This window comes from Crassostrea angulata, chromosome 1, assembly GCF_025612915.1.
Source record: "Crassostrea angulata isolate pt1a10 chromosome 1, ASM2561291v2, whole genome shotgun sequence".
Taxonomy (NCBI): domain Eukaryota; kingdom Metazoa; phylum Mollusca; class Bivalvia; order Ostreida; family Ostreidae; genus Magallana; species Magallana angulata.
The window spans coordinates 38306506-38313239 of NC_069111.1; positions in this window are offsets into that span (position 1 = coordinate 38306506).

The following is a 6734-nucleotide window of genomic DNA, read 5'->3' on the forward strand; positions in this document are numbered from 1 at the left end:
GACGTTGCAGAAAAAAAATACACAACCCGCGCTCGGTAATGACATTGCAGGAAAAATAAATAACCCCCATAAGCTGGTTATGTAATTTTTTATGCAATGATCGCATAAATTATCACAATTTTTTTTTTATTTACTATTTTACTTAATCAATTCATTACTATATTGAAAGAAAGACATCTTTCTTTCAATACAGTAATGAATTGATTAAGTAAAATAGTAAGTAAAAGTATATTAACTTTTAATAATGTACATTTGTACGTTAGATAAAAGACATAGAAGTTGTCTTATTTGGGAATTTGAGTCTGATATAATCATGATTATTTCGTGCAGTCACTAATTTTAAGGTTGCCGAAGGTTTCCACCGATCGATGAACTGGTTGAAACTAGTTTTTGTAGATTTCAGTCCTGTCAGTTTTATATAAAGCTATAAACTAAGATAAACTCCGTAAAAAATTAAAGAAATCATACTTATGGACGTAACTTTTTACTATTATAACATGTTTAGCTAAATATGCGGTGAATATCGCCCAAAGCTGGATAAATGATTGATATACCACTGTTTATTCTTTCGCCACGAGTCATATTTAAATATTATGTAGATGCAAGTCGAATGATTGAAAAAGTAACAAAAAATAAAGTTGAAAAGTCAGGGGTTGTAATTGTTCAGTATATAATACTGTCTCTTAAATTTTGTTTCATAATTTGATCATAAGACTTTTTCTGGTAACGCTAGATAAAAGAAAGTAAGTGCAATCCGCGTCTGAAATGTTTAATTCCATAGGATCATAGCAAATACAGGTAAAAGATTCGTTTCTAAGTTTTGAATAAGATGAACAGTGAAATAAAAAGGTGAAATATATCTTTCTATCACAACATGTCAGAACATATTATATACTATAAGGGTACATTTCAAGGCAGAAACAAGTACATGTACCTTTGTTAGTTTACTCGAATAGTGCGCACTGTAACCATTACGGCAGATATTCAGAAAAACAAAGAAATCAAAATAATTAAATTAAGGACAATATTTCAAAAGAAGTTTGCATCCACATCCATAAAATTGAAAACAAAAAGTGCATTCACAATGAACATTTAAAATCTTTAAACTGGTAAACGGTTCACGTGCACTACTTATTTGAAATTCTTAACGACTTTTTAATTCGTTTAAAACCATTTTCAATTGTCACTAATGACTTGTCATTGTGATTTGATCATGTACTGCATAAATGTTTCATCTGATCGTTTTCTTGATATGGCAGACATGAAATTATAGGCACTAATTGTGAGATGCTTAGTGCACCCTTTGTTGTATCGCAGACATGGCCGTCATCTTAAGGTTAATACATGGAATACCTCACCCCCACAATGAACAACACAAATTCTCAATGAACTAGTTCCATGCTGATTCATTTACCTGTAAAATACATGTGTACTTGTATCTTTCATTTTAAATTTTATTGTCGTGGCTGATGAAATTTATAAGGTAAAAAAAACCTGTTTAAAGAATGTAGGATGCAAGTATGAAGAAAATAATAATTTTTAATCGTCTGTGTCCTTCATATAATCTGAAACAACGCTTCACTTACTTTGAGATGGTATCAGTATCACCACAACCAGTAGAAACACGATTTGTGCATAAACTCTCTTTTTTATTTGGACCTTCTTTCATCCTAGTATTTTTTCACATTGAATGACTGGGTCTAAGCTGCGGCTGAATCAATTTAGGATGTTGGCACCTGAAATAATAGTATTGTCAATCGTCTGAAAACCACTTGGATATAAAGATGGGGACCTACAATGTTCATTTATTTTATTTGTGACCGATGTCATATGCCATTTTCAGAAAACATAGGGCCCAAACAGAAATGATAATTTTCCTGAAATTTTTGCTGAAATTTGACATGGAAATTGATTATTTGAAGAAATCAAACAAATATTTATCGTTTGAATTATTATTTTCTTATGGTTGAAATACAGTATGACGTTGGGTACTTGTAGTGACTATAATAGTAAAATCTAAGTCAAAGTTTAAAAATTCTTGCTTTACTGGTGGCTTCAAATGTCAGTACATACAACACAACAACAGATGTTACAAAATTTTGAAGTAACCAAGTTATAACGCAAATAAAAGAATATAGAAATGTCATCTTTCCAAAACTTTGCTTACAAATAGACATGTATTTAATGTCTCATTTAAAAGTAAATCAGTAGAGGTCACATCTTTAAAATTCTAGATATAGCATAAATTTTAGAGATGTTTTAGTTACTGTTCTGTCAGGTATCTCTAAGTCGACTCGTCACAACTTTTTGTCGACAGTTGTGTTTGGAAATTCAACGATCTGCCATTACTGAATTGGTGTCATCCAGTATACAGACTATTTTCTGAAAGGTCGATATAAAATTTCTGAAATTATCCTCTTTTTAGGTCCGAAATTACTTATTTATGGAGGTATAGTTGTGCCAACACTTGTCAGATAATTATGTCAAATTGTCCTGTTTTAAAGTAGAATGTTCATTAAAACTATCAACATACACACATTTTCGTTTTGTTTTTAGACATGTATATGCGAATTGACAGGTCGACCAAATTTAAACATCTTACAAAGTCAACTAAGTGAAAGAATTTCTACCGTACAATTTCAATTTTTGGAATAAATGCTGAATCAAATGGATGTTTCATTTATATTTTTCAAGATTGCTAATTGTCTTAAAGATTTCTTCACAACAATTTTTTAAAGTTGAATTTCGTGTCATAAATATATTTTTTAATATTTACAACATTGATGTAATAAAAGCGTAAACAATTAATATGTATGTAACACTAACATATGAATAGTGTACCTATTACACGATATATACCTGTCTGCAAATGAAAGTGTTGAATTTTAAAGGACGTTGATACATGTCTTTTAAATCAATTTTCATTGATGATATGGTAAATTAATCATGTGATAATTATGTTAGGAAATGTAGCAATGCAGACCCACTCCATTGGAGTGTTTAAATGTTTTGAATGAAGTATCAAAACTTCATAGTTTTAAAGATAAGGAGAGCTTAGGATGCATAAAGAGAAAGGAATAATGACAACTTTTGTGATTGTATTTCTGTTTTTCCAACATATTCCTTATATTCAAGGCACGTATATTTATTTATTTTCTTCTTTATTTCAATAGTATTTTTCGGTTATACTTGTAATATAATTTTCCATATCTTTAAATCTTACTTCATTTAAACGAAGGGTAATGAATTTTTTCTATAATAGATACAAAACAGTATCTAAGTAGCACTTCTTAAGTCCATAGAAAGTTTTTTTAAATGAGAAAACTTGAAAGTTTACAGTCATATGTGGTTACCTTAATGGCCCGAATAAATGGCTTGTTTTCAAACATAATTTATTTTAATCAGTGAATTTATATATTCTCTATAACCTTTTTTATTTACCTTTACATCAATAAACCATTGTTTATCGATATTTGACGGTATTTTAAGCATAATATCGCATATTGCAGTGATAATAGTTTTAAAAAAGGTTTGGAATTGACGTAGAATTCAATTGGTTGGAACAAATGGAGCTTAAAAACAGTATTTTTAATATATAGCAAATAGTATAAATTAAGCTTCATCGGGCTTTTAAAGAGACCCGAGTTTGGTCAAAATTTATTTTTTCGTTTTTAATCACTTTTATATTTATTTTAGGAACTTCTAATAGTTAATCAAAATTGTAGCGTCAGTCGTCAGTTATGAGTAAGATACAGAGCTCATAATTCTTTGTCGTGTAATCAAAGGTCATGTCATGTTTTTGTTTACATTTTGAATGTTGAAAAGAAAAAAATTCCAGTTTGTTAATGTTACAAAGGATAGAAACTGTTTCTTATGCTCAAAAGGAATAGGCAGATAAAAAAATCAGCGTTGTTGAAAAAAAAAACTTTAACAGGTATATTTATTGGACTAATGGACATTTTCGGTTGGGTGAACATTTACTACGACTTGCAATAATCGATAAACTGTATGGAACCCTAAAAACACTAAAATTCTGCATGTATTTCGCATAAATGTTTTTGACATGCTGCACTTTTTCAATATGGCAAATAAATAATGTTTTCATGTCCAAGTTCATAATCATACACTAAAAGCCAATTGAATTTAGATAAAAATTACAACACAAAAACATTTTATTCTATTGAAAGCTACATGTACATGTACATGTATATGTAACAAGGCTAACTGCTTTCTTCATCGGAACTAACTCCCAGTGGAGTGAAGTGGAAGAGATGTTTGTCAAAAATTCTGTACACACATGTACATGTATTCATTTTATGAAATAACTGGCAAAACTCCCGATTCGTTCGTTGATATTGTTCGTGATTTGTTTGAGTTTCAAAGCAATGCAATCCCAGCACGTCACCTGATTACGTCAAACAACAGACACTGCTCTTCTTAATTTGGTTGAGATGTTACTCTACATATCATATGCTATCATCTTTATTTAACATTAGCGTAACAACAGTGAAAGAGGAACTATCATATCTTATCGAGTTATATCATGTGTATTGTTTTCAATTTGTATCTTGGCCGCCCATAAACAAATGGGGGCAGATGTTAATTGTTTGGAAAAATTGTCACAGCAGTAGGTGCAATAGATGGAACATCCTTTAAAATATACAGACCAAAGGCAGAACCCTAAGAACTTTATCATTCGGGTTATAGACATTTTCATGCTATTCACGCACAGATTGTACACGCATTGACAATTTGTGTAAAATACGGCATATTAGGTGTGGATTTCCAGGTCCAAGCAGTGCGCCCTCCTACCTAACTTTGTCGGAAGAGAACTCCCCTTTCCTGAGGAGTGCGTTTTACTTGCCGATAAAATTTACTCAAATAGTTATCCAATTGGGACTTCATTCACTGAACAGCAAATGAATAGAGAAACACCACAGGTTAGACGAAAATACAACAGAATTATATCATCAAACAGAGGTCAACCGCAAAACTAAAAGCCTATGAAACAATAAATTGTTATTGTTCTCTTGTTTTATTGGGGGGGGGGGGGGCATTGCTGTCTATGTGTGTGCAAAGTACGTAAGGTATATAAAGTTGTCATAAAATCTAAATGATTCATTTCATATACATATACCTATAGCAAGGCCAGACTTTATACATTTTTTGCGGTATACAACGAGCGCATTGTTGGTGTAAGAATGTTATCGCCATATATTTCGTGAAACTGTTGTCATATCGTAAATTTTGAATTTACCGGGTGGCAGTAAAAACAAAATTTACAAGTTGTCATGATTTAAATTTTGTATATACTACCACTCGGTTAATGCAAAATTTACAAGACACTATACACTTTTAGTGAGACGTGCACTCCATACTGACAGATCGAAGTCGCTGTTTAGTAAATGTTCATCCAACCGAAAATGTCCAATACAAACAAAACACATGGCATGAGCATTGTTGATATAATTATGTATCTTGCCTATCACTGACGCTCAAATTTTGTTTGATCATTAGAAATGCATTACTTAGGCATTGTAAATAATAAAATTAATAAAATAAAATTTGACCAAAATCGTGAGTATGCCCCTTTATTCAATATTTATCAGGGGATATTTGTCGTGATGGTTCGTCGTTAATTTTATGTGTTTATTTTTCAAATTTTCGTCTTCTTTTTGAAAACCATCAATTTTTTAATCAAATGCAAAACGGCAACAAACACCCATGATTGAAAGGCTTCAAATTCTTATTAAGCGATTGATATAGGTTCATAATTTAATATAGAATAATACATTTTGTTGAAAACTTAATAAATAGAAAAACAGATGTATTTACAATGTCCGTCTCAGGTAATTAGCATTTCTGAAGGTGTTTTGGGTACTAGTATTTAAGATAATATTTTTATTATTCTATCAATCAATTATGTCATTTATTAGCGTTCAATATTTGTTTAAATTTGATTTAATCAATCGAGGATCATTATCAATGCATATCTGCATTGAATCTATTAAATAATTAACTTAATTTTCAACCCCTTTAAATGTATTAAACAAATTGTGCACATCGATTCGAACAAACGCAAAATACGTATGGTACTAAACATTGCAGCAAGAAAGAAAATTACAAGATGTACAACAAAATGATAAAAAAATACATTGCAAATACAAAATCATAAAATACATGAAACAATCAAGAAAAAATTATAAATTAACAAAATTAGTCATAACTAGTATTATTCAATGGTAAATAATTAAATATAACAAATGCAAGTTTTTTTTTCAATACTATTGAATTATGTAAAACAAATGAAAAACTGAGAATAACAGAACGTTTAAAAAAACCATTTCGGGTAGCTTAAATTATCATCGAATCTTGTTGTTTTTTTTTCTGACAACTGTAATGAACAACAATGGCACATTGGAAGGTATAATTAAGATGAATTACTATATGAACAACACTGAAAAGTCTTACGATTACCATGGAAAAACACATACTACTTTATACTTTTAAAATTCGGATCACATAAAGAAAACCGCATGAGGCATTTTAATTCGCTACATGCTAGGTTTTAAAATTTCAAATAAAACCTACTTCCTATTATCACAGAGACAGCGTATCTAAATAATTTTGTCATGTAGGATTCTTAGTTACGGAAACATTTAATGCAGGTCAAGAATTATAATTGTTTCCTCGAATTACTTAAATATAATGCTTAGATCCCACACCTTTTGTAG